This window comes from Anabrus simplex, chromosome 6 (genome assembly GCF_040414725.1).
Source record: "Anabrus simplex isolate iqAnaSimp1 chromosome 6, ASM4041472v1, whole genome shotgun sequence".
Taxonomy (NCBI): Eukaryota; Metazoa; Arthropoda; class Insecta; order Orthoptera; family Tettigoniidae; genus Anabrus; species Anabrus simplex.
Genome location: NC_090270.1, coordinates 97,212,007 through 97,227,626, shown reverse-complemented (window position 1 = coordinate 97,227,626; position 15,620 = coordinate 97,212,007). Strand labels below are relative to the sequence as shown.

Below are 15,620 nucleotides of genomic sequence, written 5' to 3'. Positions count from 1 at the left end.
CGTTTTCAATACGGGAAGTGTACTCAGATCGATCTGAATCCTGCCAATGTATCACTAAATCCATTTCAACTCATTAAGGTGACGTCAAGAAGGGCTTCCGATCATCAGAACTTGATACCATTCCCATATCATCTTGGCTTGCTACGAAGCTTCATCTCGCTTAATACCAGACCCAGTCTACTGTAACTTATTCCTGAGCCTTGTGGCGATTATTTCTACCTGGCACACTAGCAAACTCAACAGTAACTATTAGAAGAGAAAATACTGCGTAGTCGACATACGTTGTCCTTGTGGCAGCCTCTGCATGCGGGAAGTTGTAATAATAACTCACGTCCCAATTTTTCTCGCAAGGGAACGTACGGTTCCTTTTAATGAAGTTTGATGGCGAAGAAATATTTTAAAACAATTAATATAACTTGCCAAACAGTGAATGCAAATACACGTAGTACTTTTCAACTATATAATTTTCCTTATTCACGATCTGTAAACATCCTATAACATTATTTACGTCACACTTCCATAGCTAAGGGATTTGAACACTATGGAAACGTACTGAACGAGAAAGGTACTTCGACAGTAGCACCAGCCTCCAAATATTAGTGTATTCGCCGATAGATTACTTAGAATATATGAGGTGTATTCTACATTCATTTACGGCAGCCCGTAACAAAAGCTACAGTCTGGAGTTGTGTTTATTAAATGGCAATTCTGTAATCAAAAGAGGAAAGTGTACGTAAGCCTGAAAAGTGTTTACGCAAATAATGAAACCTGTCTAATAGCTAAAAACAGTGTTTCGTAATATATTTGACTTAATATTAAGCCAGATACAGATATTTTAAATAAGGACCTAAAAATTGTAGGACGAAAAGATAGGATTCGAAATTAATACTTGATATTCTGGAATTTAACCGTGTAATTTCCCAATCGTTTCTAAGTAAAATGAGTTTCAAATGAAACTAAAATGTATTGTAGATCAAACTGTCCTAATTACAAAAAAAGGTACCGGTACCTAATTTAAAGAAAATATTTTGGGGTGGATATGAGAAGTTTTTTGGCAACAATTCGCGAGGCATTAAATACTATTTCCTATCCTACACATGAACGCTGTTAAATCTGCCAATCAAAAATTTAAAAATAAATTTACGAAAATGGAAAGTAGGCCTAACTGAAGTACGGTACGATGTTTATACATGTAACTTCTACTGCAAAGTATTCCTTCGCACTTTTCCACAAGCGAACGAATGGTTCTTCTTAATGAAGTTTGAATGGGGAAGAAAAAAAGAGTAAAATGAAAGTAACATATCGAACAGTGAATGAAAATAGTCTTTTTCCATTCCAGATATAATTTCTGTAAATATAACACTACCTACTTCACAGTTAAGGGAATATTTCCTTAAGTTCAAATTACGTTCCAATTGGTACCAATTTGACAGAAACCTAGACCTATTCCAGCTTTCAACCTCGTAACAGCGATAAGCTTTACAACTAAGCAATATTTTACAACTTTAAGCAGCTAACGTTAGATTATAGTCAATCAATTATCCGTGGCTTAAAATATTGTTCATCTAAATTGATAGTGTTACCTGTCTTCCCTTGTTACGAAAACGCTTTGCACATACTCTGAGCACCTGCCGAGTTAGACCACGTCGACTCGACCGACTGCAATACTGCAAACCAGCGACTGGGACGGGACGTGACGTTTCACCCAGGCCTGGCTCCAAAGAGGATGTGACGACTGGTCCTTGCAAATGAAAGTTCAGTTACTTCTTCTTCTTCTTCTTCTTAGAAATTTATTGAGCGTTCGAACTCGAGACCAAGACAGGATCCGCCTTGTTGCGTATGCAACCAACATTACGCATGAGTGTAACGTATAATCTAAAATGCCGCCTGAGTTTGCTCCAAATCTTTCGACAGGTAGCCGTACATCGTTACCATGCCCCACTTAAATATCACACAGGGGCGTAGCCAAGGGGCGGTGGGGGGTACTGTGGGTTAAACCCTCAGTGGAATTTTTATAAAAGAATATAAACAAAAACCGACAATAAACAAGTGAAAGTGAATATTCATAGAGACGAAATTGTAAAACCAAAAGATCTCTTAAATTTATTTTCTAAGAAACCTCGAAAGTAGGATTTTAGATTGTAATCTGAACATAACATTCCCCGTAAAACTATTGATTTTGATCATATTGTTCTTGTTCTGTATTTTGTTGTAAGATTTTGTAAAATGTAATGTACCGGCACTGTAATCTGAATATCAACATAATAATTCACTTATATCAGCGTCCTTATGACTCTCGCGTATGCGCGCACCACACTCGCACAAGCACCTTCATTATGTTCTATAATCATATTTTGTAACCATAAACACACCCCTCCACCCCCCCCCCCCCCCCCTGCCCCCTCACCTCATCGGTAGATCTTGGCTACGCTACTGCTGGGTAATGAAGTTCTAAAGAGAAATGAAATATATATATACCGTAATTAATTTATTGAGTTATTTCCAATATAGTAATACAACTGCTGCAAATCGTGATTCGCTATCAGTCACGAACGTCACGCAGCCATTATCGTCAACCTTATTACATCACTAATCACAGCTTATATTTTTATTCCTTAAACTAAACTTTAATTACTTTTCTTTCTTTCTTAATCCGTTTATCTTCCAGGGTTGAGTGTTCAGTCGGACTCAGCGAGGGATCCCACCTCTATCGACTTAAGGGCAGTGTGAGAATGAGACTTTGGATCGCGGGATACAACAGGGAAGGAGGACTAGTACCTCGCCCAGGCAGCCTCACCTCCTATGCTAAACAGGGGCCTTGGAGGGGATGGGACGATTGGAAGGGATATTCAAGGAAGAGGGAAGGAATCGGCCTTGGCCTTAAGTTAGGTACTATCCCGACATTTCCCTGGAGGAGAAATGGGAAACCACGGAAAATCACTCCGAGGATGGCTAAGGTGGGAATCGAACCCCCCCCCCCTCCACTCTACTCAGTTGACCTCCCGAGGTTGAATGGACCTCGTTCCAACCCTCGTACCACTAGCGGAGCCGGGAATCGAACCCGGGCCTCCGGGGTGGCAGCTAATCACACTACCCACTACACCACAAAGGCAGACAATAATAATACTTTACGTTGTCATGAGCTGACTTTTTTCATGTTTATTGTATGCTTTATCTATTATAAGGAGAAGACCACAAATTCCATTTTGTACGTGTAATTATCCTGTCTGATGTAAACAAAACAAATTGGGGGCGCGATTTCACATAAATTATAAAATCATTGTATACATCTCGTTTACCTACCTTCATGAACTTCCACCAATACCAGTGTGACTAAAACGCTCTTTGTAGCCTGTCCCAGCCTCGAGTTTTGATGTAACATCTACCCTCTTTCCTGTCTTTATGTACTCCGGAATGAACCAAAATAAACAAACGCTTTAAAATATCAGTAAATACTGTTCTGTTGTGTAGTGGTTAGTGTGATTGGCTGCCACCCTCGGAGGTCCGGATTCGATCCCCGATTCCACCACGAAATTTGAAAAGTGGTACGAGGGCTGGAACAGGGTCCACTCAGCCTCGGAAAGTCAACTGAGTAGAGGGGATTCGATTTCCACGTCAGCCATCCCCGAAGTAGTTTACCGTCGTTTCCAACTTCTTCTCCAGGCAAATGCTGGAATGGTACTTAACTTAAGGCTATCCCTTGCCTATCGCTTCCAATTCTCCCCCCCCCCCCCAAAGGCCCCTGTTCAGCAGAGCAGGTGAGGCCGCCTGGTGGGAGGTTCTGGTTCACCTTCCCAGATGTATCCCCGACCCACAATCTCACGCTCCAGAGCGCGGTAGGGGTGGGATCCCTCGCTGAGTCCGAGGGAAAAACCAACCCTGGACGGTAAAGGGATTAACAAATATTAAGAATGAAAGAAAATACAAGGAGTCCGCCTCTGTGGTGTAGTGGTCAGGGAAAAATAGCTGCCGCCCCCCCCCCCCCAAGGCCCAGTTCGATCCCCGGCTCTGCTAGTGATACGAGGGCTGGGACGGGGTCCACTCAGCCTCGGGAGGTCAGCTGCGTAGAGGGGGATTCGATTCCTTCTTTAGCCATCCTCGAAGTGGTTTTGCGTGGTTTCCCACTCCTCCTCCAGGGAAATGCCGAGATGGTACCTAACTTTAGTCCACGGCTGCTTCCTTACCTCTTCCTTATCTATCCCTTCGAATCTTACCATCCCCCCACAAGGCCCCTGTTTAGCACAGAAGGTGAGGCACTGGTCCTCCTTCCCAGTTGTATCCCTCGACCCAAAGTCTGACGCTCCAGGACACTGCCTTTGAGGCGGCAGAAGTAGGATCCCTCACTGAGTCCGAGGGAAAAATCAACCCTGGGGGGTAAGCGGATTAAGAAAGAAAGAAAACGTGGATCTTAGAGCGATTTCTATTACTGTTACGTTACAAATAATTCAGATCTATTAATACGTCACTGTAATTTACCTAGTAGAAAAAATGCCATGGTACTTAAGTGAGTGCATGGGCTGCATTAGATCGGTTCCTTATTGTACTTCATTACACAAGATCTAAACACCAGCGCTCGTTGGTGCAGTGTGGTCTCGGGATACAGCAGCGGAGTGAGGATACACAGCGCATGAATTTGATTCACGTTAGGGCTGACATTTTTTATGAATTGTAAATTAACACTACTTTCAGTAACAGATTGTGACTGTGATGGTTCTAAAGATCTGGAGAGCAATAGTTTAAGTGCCAATGTGCTCTAGAGCGCTTACAATCAAATCTTGGATTTCTCGTTTGTTGATAAATGCAGGGTCGAGCCCACTCTTATCAGAGAGTCTGCCTTACAAGGGCCGCACTCAGCTAGAAATAGACACATGAAATTATTATTATATTATATGGCGTTGCTTGCTCTACCTATGGTGGCCGTTAAATAAGGCATGTTGTAGGTGGTAGGATACTCCCAAAAGACTTGTGACACTAAAGTAAGCACTGGAATGGTGTGATATACCTGAAAAGGTTACTAAATGCCTGTGAAGGTGCTTTGTGTTTTGCAAAGGTTTGACATAGTGTTGTAGTATATGCTGGAAAGTGGTACTTACAATTATTTCTGCTGCAAAATAGATTGTGTGTTACTTGTCACTTTGCTGTGTGGTGAGCTGTTGTATGGTATGTTTGATAATATAGCATTGTTAACATCTAGGACAAAATAAATTGTATTTAGTACAGTAACAGTTAAATAATTATAAGAGGAAAATGTAATGCATGTATAATACTTGAACAAATTGCAATAAAAGAGTGTTCTCCCCCTTAGTTCCAGATGATCTGTAACTAGGGGATGGGAATACTCTATTTTATTCACTCTGGATGATGTGGTAGTTTAGGGGAAGGTGCCTAAAAAGTTATTTTTAAATTCCTATGTTATTAGTTCTATCGAAATGTAATACATAACAAAAGTGATAGAGAATACAATTTCTGATCATTTATGTCTTATTCAGTTTTACCGTACCGACTATGATAAGAGTGGTGGTGGTGATTATTGTTTTAAGAGGAAGTACAACTAGGCAACCATCCTCTATATAACGGTAATCAGAGAGAAAAAATGGAAGGGGTCCAACACTTCAAAAAATGAAGGTATCAGCCTAAGAAAGACAAGGGCCACGAAAGACATGCAAATGAAAGAATCCCTAGGCTTCCATATGTAATACTGTCGGTCACAGTCTGGCTTGAGCAAGTGAGGAGCAAGGTTGCTTTGTACAGTGTGTACCGTAAATATGATTGGTATCGAACAGTACCGGGCTACGATTGGGAGGTGGCAGCTGAAGTAGAGGAAGGAGGCCAAGAATGGACTGGCAAAAGGAAAAGAGGAGGTAAAATGGGGTGAAGCGATGCTAGTAGCAGCAGTGTTAGCTGTACTTCTGGTCATTGGGGGAGTGGAATTAAACCCAGGCCCAAATACCAGTGGCAAATTCAGCATGGAAGATATGGCAGCACTGAAGGTGGCAGTGAAGAAAGTAATTAAAGAAAATTGTCAATGGGATAAGGTGCAAAAAGTAAAGGACATGATGGAAGAACAGAGAAAGGAGATAGGGAACATGAAGAAATGGTTAGAAATGAAGACTGAGGAATCGAACAAGAGAGCGTGCAACAATGAGAAAGAGATAGAGTTATTAAGAGGGAAGGTGAAAGATCTGGAAGAGGAGGTGATGATGAAGAAGAAGGAAGCAGAGGGGTACAGGCAGGAGAGAATGAAGAAAGCCATATTTATATATGGTGTGAAAGAAGGTGAGAAAGAAGGAAAGATTGACTTAATCTATAAGGTGGTAGAGGTCATATGGGATAGGATGAAGATAAATTTCAGTGAAGTGGACATAGACGATGTGGAGAGAGTGGGCAAAGCAAAAGGACGGAGACCAATTCAGGTACAGTTTTTCTCTACCCTAATGGCAGAAATTGTGCTAAGAAACGGCAGTAACTTGCAGGATCAGAAAGTATGGGTGAGGAGGGACATGGGAAAAGAAGGTGAGGAAAACATGAAGATTCTGACTAGGCATCTTTGGAGAGCAAGGCAGCAAGGGCTAAAAGCCTGCGTAATAGGTCAGAGACTAGTGGTGACAAATGGGAGATGGGTTAGGGAGCACCCAGTGGCGAAGATGAAAGAGATGGACAAACACGTCATTTCCGAGGGGGGAGTGATGGCAGTGCAAGATGGAAGGCAGGAAGCAGAAACAACTAGGGGTGAAGTGGAGGAAGGAGTCGAGATCAACCCATGTGGAAGTGGGCAACGCAGTGTGGATACAGAAAAACAGAGCAGTGAAGGGGTGAGAGAGGGTGAGCAGCAAGAACCAGCGAGTGCAGTGTGTAGTGGTTTAGTGAGCAAGAAAGAACATGAGAAGAGTGATCGACAAAAAGGTAAAGATGTTATGAATAGAGGAAGAAGTAGGAGCCTAAAAGACTTGTGGGGTAAAGTGTGAAAGGGGGGGGATAGGATACGGAGGGCATGGAACGGCAAAGAATGTTAAGAAAAGGAGTTATCGAAACAGGGAATGAGGGGGTGAGAGCTACAAGGAGTAAGAATAAGGGAGGAAATTTAGAAGGGTGGGGGGATAAGTTATAACTATATTGGAAAATGGGATGTGTGAATATAGAGGGGATAAGAAACAAAATAGGAAATAAAAAGGTTAGAGAAGTAGTAGAAAGTTTCGATGTTGTGGCACTCTTGGAGACGTAGTTGGAAGTAGGAAAAGTGATTTCATGGAAGGGGTTTGTGATTAAATATAAATATAGAAGAAAGGAGAGGAATAAGGGACACGCCCCAGGAGGAATGGTAGTACTAATTAAAGAAGAGATTAGTGAACTAGTAGAAGATATCGAGACAGATATGCAGGAAGTTATATGGTTGGGATTTAATATGGGATGGGTAGAGGGAAGGATGAAGAGAATAATCCTAGCCTTTGTGTATTGACATCCTTATAGTTCCATACACACAAATAAGCATCTTTTTGAAGAGCTGTTGGTGGAGATTAGTATGATAAGGGAGATGTTTGGAGATTGGAATGCGAGAATAGGGGAACAGAGCCCAGTATATAGTAGGGAAAACAGGAGTGGCATGTTGAGAAGTAGAAGAAGTGAGGATAAAACTATAAATAGTTATGGGGAGAAGCTCTTAGAGTTCTGCAAAGCGGGGAATTCATATATTCTGAATGGATGGAAAGAGGGTGCCAGTACGGGTAAATTGACCTATGTCTCAGAGCAGGGGGGTAGTGTGATAGATATAGTTTTAAGCTTGGAGGGAGTGTTAGAGGATATTATAAGAATGGAAGTTTTTTTTTCTAGTTGTTTTTCTTACGTCGCACTGACACAGATAGGTCTTATGGCAACTATGGGACAGGAAAGGGCTAGGAGTGGGAAGAGTGGGAAGGAACTGGCCGTGGCCTTAATTAAGGTACAGCCCCAGCATTTGCCTGGTGTGAAAATGGGAAACCACAGAAAACCATCTTCAGGGCTGATGACAGTGGGGTTCGAACCTACTATCTCCCGAATACTGGATAATGGCCGTACTTAAGTGTCTGCAGCTATCGAGCTTGGTAAGAATGGAAGTAGGAGACGGGACTGAATCACAGCATTTCCCAGAGTGGGTTCTGTTAAAAAGGGGTGAGGAGAAGAATATAAGGAAAGAAGTAAGGAAAGAAGTTAAGATGAAGGACGAACTAGGGAGGGTATAATAAGTACAAATGGACAGAGAAAGTAGAAAGAGATTGGACAGGGTAGCAAATGAAGAAGTACACTTACTGAAATATGGATGGGACAGGGCGTTAGAGGAAAATAAGATTGATAAAGTCTTGGAATTGCTGCTACATCCAATAAAGATGATAGCTCAGACAGATAATGGTGGAAGAAGAAAAAAGAAAGAGGGAGAAGAATGGTTTAATATAGAGTGTGAAGGTATGCGAAAGAGGGTGCTGGGAGTGTTAGGGGAGTATAGAAAGAAAGGTGGGAGCTTAGAAAGAGAGGCTTTTTGTAAATTAAGGAAAGATTAAAAAGAAAGATTGGTGAGGTAAAAAAGGTGTGGTTAGAGGAACAGACTGAAGCCATAAATAAAGAATGTAAGTTGAACAACACTGAGAAAGTTTGGGGAAGGATAAATAGAATAATTAAGGGTGGAAGGAGTCTAGAGAAAACGAGTATTGAGGATGTACAGTGGGTTAGCTACTTTAGGGAATTACTTGGGGGGGGGGGGGGAAGGGGGAGGTATGGTTGAATGAGGCCAGGATCGAAGAAATTTGGAGGAATAGAAGAGTTGCAATTTACGAACTAGACAAGGAAATCACAAGAGAAGAAACTTTGGGAGTGATAAGAAGAATTAGGAGCAGGGTGGCGGGGGGTTGCAATGGTATCAATAATAAGTTTTGGAAGGAAATTAGCAAAAATGGGACAATGATAGAGGCCATAGTTAAACTATTCAATAAGATTTTTGATGAAGGGAAGTACCCTAGGAATTGTATGCCCAATATATAAGGTAAGGGTTGTTCAGCCCCAAGGCAGGTCCGAACCTCCGCAGAGGTATTCCTGAGCCGGAGTTTACTTGCGGTAGGGTGGCCAGTTCCTTTCCGCTCCTCCATTTCCTTACCCCCCACCAACAGCACGTGGCAACCCATCCAACTCCTGACCACGCCCAATGTTGCTTAACTTCGGAGATCTCACGGGATCCGGTGTTTCAACATGGCTACGGATATTGGCTATATAAGGGAAAGGGTAGTAAAAACAGTATGAATAACTATAGGGGTATATCTCTGCTAGATTTCTTAAGTAGAATTTATACAGGGGTGTTAGCGAACAGATTAAGTGAATGGGCAGAAAGAAACAAAGTATTGTCAGATTACCAAGGGGGGTTTAGAAAAAAGAAAAGAACAGTGGACAATATAATGATAGTGAAGACGGTTTTGGAGAAGTATATGAGCTTGCCAAGAGGTAAGGTGTATGTAGCAACAATCGACTTTGAAAAGGCGTTTGATAGAGTGAATAGAGGGGCTCTATTAGAGAAATTGGGTAGGTTGGGGGTGTTGGAAAAGATGTTAAGGGCAGTGGAGGCGATATATAAAGTGGTTAGGTGCTATGTAAAATTGGGTGACAATAGGTTGAGCAGACCACTAGAGACTAAGGTGGGTTTAAAGCAAGGGTGTAAATTATCGCCAATATTGTTTATTTTATTTATTAACGATATTCTGGATGGACATGGGGGAAGCAATTGGGCCGTTCCGGTGATTAATGGGTTGGAGATACCAGGATTGATTTTTGTTGATGATGTGATATTGATGACACTAACGTCAAGAGGGATGCAGAGGGGCTTAAGTGCGGTGTCGGATTTCGCAAAGAAATGGGCCTTGAAAATTAACGGGAATAAATCGAAAGTGCTAGTAGCCCAGGTACACAAAGGAAGAAATGATGATACGAAATGGATCGTGCAGGGAGAAAGGCTGGAACAAGTAAGTGAAAAGGGTCTTGGAACCTTCAAATAAGTCGAGCGAGAAGCAAAGGTTTTGCCGCCCTAGCATCAGTCAAAAACTTGTTGGCTAAATTTCCGGGTATCAGTTATAAAACCTTGAGGTTAGTTTTAAGATCGGTGGTTTTTGGTAGGGTAATGTATGGGGCTGAAGTATGTGGGTTGGGTGAGAAAAGAGTGGAATTGAGACGAATCATTTTTAATTTCGGTAAGTCGGTGATGCGGCTCCCGCAGTACGCACCTAATGCAGGGGTTGATTTACTATGTGGGGAAGATACAGAAGTTGAGTGTGTGAAAAGAATACGGTAGTTAAATACTGGATGATTTTGATAAGAGGAGAGGATGGGAAATTGTTGCAAGCCGCGTACTATCAACAACTGAAGAGCATGTATAAGGGATGTTGGCTAGAAAAAATTAAAGGATATTTTGAGAAGATAGGTTTGGGGTACATGTGGGATGCAGTTTGGTCGAAGACAGAAGCAAGAGGGTGGAAGGTACTCTCCAGGAGGATTAGAGATATGCAAAAGCAGAGATTATTAGAAGAAATTAGGCAAAGAATTTCCCTTAGTGTTTTGAATAAAGTGTTAGAAGTAACAGAGATAAATATTAGGGATGTTGATAGGCTTAATAGGGGTGGGATGGCATGTTGGTTGATGGGGATCCACAAGAACAAGGGTTGGCTAAAGGGTAGAGATTAGACGGTATGTGGGGTAGTAAACGACGATTTTCATTTAATTAGTAATTGTAAAGAAACGAGTAAATTAAGGAATTGTCTATTGAGTGCCAAACATTGTGAATTATTAGAAAAAGGGGATGAGAGGAATATTATAAGGTGGATTATCAGGCAATGGGAAGATGGGGGGCAGTTGAACAGGTACTTATGTGCCATTAAAAAGGAGTGTGAGAGAAAGGTGAGAGAGGAGGCATAGGAAGAACAAGTGGATGTGTAAAGGCTGAAAAGATGGAACTGTGTTTATGTCACTGCAAAAAAGAAAATGAGTGTAATGTGTTCAGTTTGTTTGTTTGATTTTGTAATTGTAGGAGGCCCTATGGATCGTGATACGACAGGTGATTGTGAAACTGTTGACTAACAGTTTATTGGAATTCAGCCATAGTAGGACAGTGAGTAGGACAGTGAACAAGAATTGCGAACGCAGTAGACAGGCAGGCAAGGTCATGTGTTAATAGTTGATGAAACCTGATGTCGGCTGATTTTGTAACAATGACCTGATATAAATGATACATGTAGAATATAAGGATAGAGTAGGACCAGACTGGATTTATTTAAGAATGGAATTGAAGGTATTCAGTTAGTATTTCATTTGTATGGTAGTTAATTATGACTATTAATTATTCATTATTATTTTTTCCCCCTTATTATTAATTGCAGTACGGTAACAGGAAGAGACTTAGTTGTATCTAAGAAGGCATGTGCGGTTTTCTCACTATTTATGTATAGTAGACGGGTAAGGGAGAGGAAGGCATGCTCGTAAGAGGATGGGGTGGGACGGGCCTACCCCCCAAAAAAAAAGGATAAGATAAATGTGGGATGAGGAGTGAGAGAGGAGAGGAACAGGACAAAAGCAGTTTCAGCCCCAAGTGGCCGGCCGTACATGGAACGGTGAGAGAACTGCGCTGTCATCTGGTAAAGGTAGAGGGGGTCCTCTTTTGGGCCCCACGGGTAGTGCCGGTTGTGCCATCGCAGGGAGGGTGGCCTTTTTCTCACCAGGGGCGATGGCACGGCAGGACAGTAGTAGTAGGTAGTTAGCTTATATTATTGATATTATTATATTTTATTTATTTATTATTTATTTTGTTTCTTAATATTAAATGGAGACGATGGACGTGGCATGGGGGACTGACCGTTTCCGGAGTATCTGACAGGCCCCATGGCATGCCCAAGGAGTCTCGTGTTTCTTTTCTTTTGGTTGTTAGTTGTCTGTGCATGGAAAGGGGCTGTGTAAACATGTATCGGGGCTAATCACCTGTTATGTTTAAATAAATAAATAAATAAATAAATACTAAATAAATAAAATACTAATTCTGTCGGGGTTGGAAAAGAACTAATGGAGGCTGGATAGGATAGATGAAAGTGAGGAGCCTGTCAAAATTAAGTGGAAGCAATGCCAGAACTCAGCCAAGGGCCCCTTGGTCACCAACCCGCGATCCTAAATTCAGAACCCCCCTGGGGCCCATGTTAGTCGCCTCTTACGACAGGCAGGGGATACCGTAGGTGTTATTTTACCACCCCCACCCATGATAAGGGATTTAATGAATCTACATGAATTTAGACTTTTGTTGCTTAGTCCTTATCAATGCTGATTCAGAAATATTGCTCAATCGTTTAACTGGTGATGGTTTTTGTCATGATTGTCTTAGTGAGTAAAATCGTAAAGGAATGATCTTCTTCTTGTGATGTGCTTCTTCTCTTCTCCGATAGATGGGATTACTGCTGTGTACTGAGTATAACAGCCTGCCTGAACATTGACAGGAAGTAGCTGGGGAATTAGATAACTTTCTTCTTTAGCATGCCATTACTCTGGTTCATAAATTTTCTGATACTACTGGTAGCCTACGAAAAACATTGTTTCATTATAGTATTCCAGCTATTGGATCCCTACTCTGAGGCACTGATTGGAATGAGCAGTGTTCACACTTAACGGAATAATGGCAGAGGAGTGCTTAGGGATGTCTGCGGCCTGGTCATTCCAGCTCTGGAACTTTGGACTGTTAGATCAGCAGCGTAGTACTGTTCGTTAAAAGTGAGAAAATGTGCAGTTTTTCATTTGATCAAGTATTTTATATGAAAACATTGATCTTAATCGCGACATTCCTACTGACTTCATTGTAATAACCTATGTTGATTTCAGTTGAGAGGATGTAAAATGGCAGGTGGAGTGTGTCTGCCATTACACTGAAAAATGCCCAAACTGATTGTGACTGATAGTAGGCAAGAGGGCCTGCCACTACAATGAAAATTCCTTAACCCAGTCTTCACATAGGAAAAGATGTATGGTGACTTCCGTGTCGTTTTTCTGGGATAACGTTAAGAGCTATGCAATTTAATACAATCTTACCCATAACGTGTACCCTACCTAACCTAGAATTCTGTACACAATGTAGAATTCCGTAGCAAATTCTGGGTACATCAGCTAGTCTATTATAAGGAGAATACCATAAACTCCATATTGTATGTCTAAGTATTCTGTCTAATATGAACAAAACAAATTCCGTGCCTGCTTTCACATAAATCATCAAATCATTGTACACAGCTCGTTTACCTACCTCCATGAACTTCCTCCAATACCAGTGTGACTAAGACGCTCTTTGTGGTCTGTCCCAACCTCGAGTTCTGATATAACATTTACCCTCTTCCTTCCTGTCTTTATGTACTCTGGAATGAACTAAAAATGAACAAATACTTTAAAGTAACAGTACAGTAAATAAAATGTGGTGCCACTCCAGGAGGCACAGATTCGATTCCTGGTTCTGCTACAAAATTTTAAAAGTGGTACAAGGGCTGGAATAGGATCCACTGAGCCTCGGGAGGTCAACTGAGTAGAGGGGGTTCGATTCCCACCTCGGCCATCCTCGAAGTGGGTTTTCGTGGTTCCCCACCTTCTTCTCCAGACAAATGCCTGGAGAGTACCTAACCTAAGGCTATCACTTCCAATCTTCCCATCCCTCTACAAGGCCCCTGTTCAGTATTGCAGGTGAGGCCACCTGGAGGAGGTACTGGTCCACCTTTACAGTTGTATCCCCGACCCAAAGTCTCATGCTCCAGGACACTGCCCTTGAGGCGGTAGGGATGGGATCTCTCGCCGAGTCCAAGTGAGAAACCAAACCTGGACGGTAGAGGGATTAAAAAATATTATGAAAGAGAAAAGAAAGGAAGAAAACGTGGAAGTTAGAGCAATGCTATGGTACTTAAATGAGTACATGGACTGCATTAAGTTTCCGAAGCCAGCCATGTTGTCGCCATGACACCTTCTACTCAGCTGTTGTTCCTATTAGTTGCTCTGCATCTCTCACTTCGTTGGCACTTTATTACTGATGGCTACATTCATTCATTCACTATTCAGTAAAAATTCTTCCCCATACTGGGATTTGAACTCCAGTGTTCAGTATTCACACTCAGTGTGTTACCCTGAGACAGACATTGTCAGTGAGATACTGGGTAATGGGGGTGTAGCCAAGTAGCCAAGGGGGGTTTACTGGGGGATGAGACCCTTACCCCACCCATGGAATTTTTAAAAAAGAAAATAAATAGAAACTGACAATAAACAAGTAAAAGTCCCTGCACGTCAAGCTCCCCAACACGCTGAGCAAGGTTACTCCGGCTCTACATCGAACTGAGAAACTTGGTCTAGAATACAAAGGACCTCCACATGTACATCTTGCTACTTCACGAAATAGCTGAACATAGATTTTAAAGCCGCTGTTGAATGTCATCTGTATTCAAACTGCACTTCACATCACATTAGTGATCAATTTTTATTCTTGTCACAACAAGACAAATAACTACAACTATTTTAAGATTTTTGTCAGCTTAATGTTTTAAACATATGCTTTGTCAAGACTTAGCATCAATATATGTGTCCCTCCTCACATCAAGATTAAAAAAAACTTGCAATGTCTTAGTCAAATGTGTTATATTATGATGAAAAAGATTTAGCTTTAATGTGGACTTTTATCATGGACAAAACTTTTTTTTAAGCACAACACTTTCTACTTTTCTTGTTATGTGTGTATATATTGACTTGTAATAATATATTTTATTGCAGCCAATGGCCAAAAGATATTTACATTAATTCACATTAGTCATCTCTGCAGAAGGCTATCATCAATTCGCGCCGACAAGTACAAATTATGGCATGATAACGTTCACAGCTCTTACCACAACGTTCACATACACAGTCCGTGTCTGCTTGATGGAATTTCTTTGTTTTACACAGCTTATAATGAAATCCGTGTATTACAAAGCGTGTAATCAAGTGTCTAGCTCATATCCTCCTGCTTGCCAGTCTTTGTTAATCATTGCGTCCGTCGAGTAAAATTCGCTCCTTATGTCTCTCTTCTTTGCTCGTAATTTCTCTATGAACTGTAGATATGTTGGTGTAGTTGGTAGCGGTAGGTGACAACGGACATCCTCTACATAGAAAGGTTCGCGAGTTAACTCATATACAAGACTTGAAGGCGTATACTTCGAGATACATAGTGCCCTTTTCAGAAACGTAGCTTTCACTTTTTCTAATTGCTCGAGCTGTTTCAGTTTTAGATGCGGCCATACAATTTCTAATCCATAGGTGATCACTGGTGACACTTTGAGGTCAAATAATTTCAGGGCTGTCTTGATAGATAACTTATTCAAATTCTGTATGTCGTTGATAGCTCTGATTGCTGCATTTCTCCTGTCATTGATGTGGGTAGATAAAACATTACCTCTAGTTTGTAGTGTGACCCCCAAATACTTGAAGTTTGATACATTCTTTAGAGGTCTCCCATGTATATGAAACTCTGATGCTTTACCTCCTTTCCTAAATGCCATTGATACTGTCTTTTCCTCATTTAACTGAAGTTCATTCTCTTCTGTGCACTTCACCAACGCGTCAAGTGTCTCTTGCAG

General features: G+C 41.5%; 1 long non-coding RNA gene across 1 annotated transcript in view; it reads right to left on the bottom strand.

Annotated features, from left to right (window-relative positions):
* The window catches only part of LOC136875469 (uncharacterized), a 29,534-nt gene extending 27,820 nt beyond the window's left edge, over positions 1–1,714 (bottom strand). Inside the window, exon 1 of the long non-coding RNA XR_011018403.1 lies at positions 1,584–1,714. This is a non-coding gene — a long non-coding RNA (uncharacterized lncRNA). The remainder of the gene's footprint in view (positions 1–1,583) is intronic.
* Between the last annotated feature and the right edge of the window lie 13,906 nt (positions 1,715–15,620).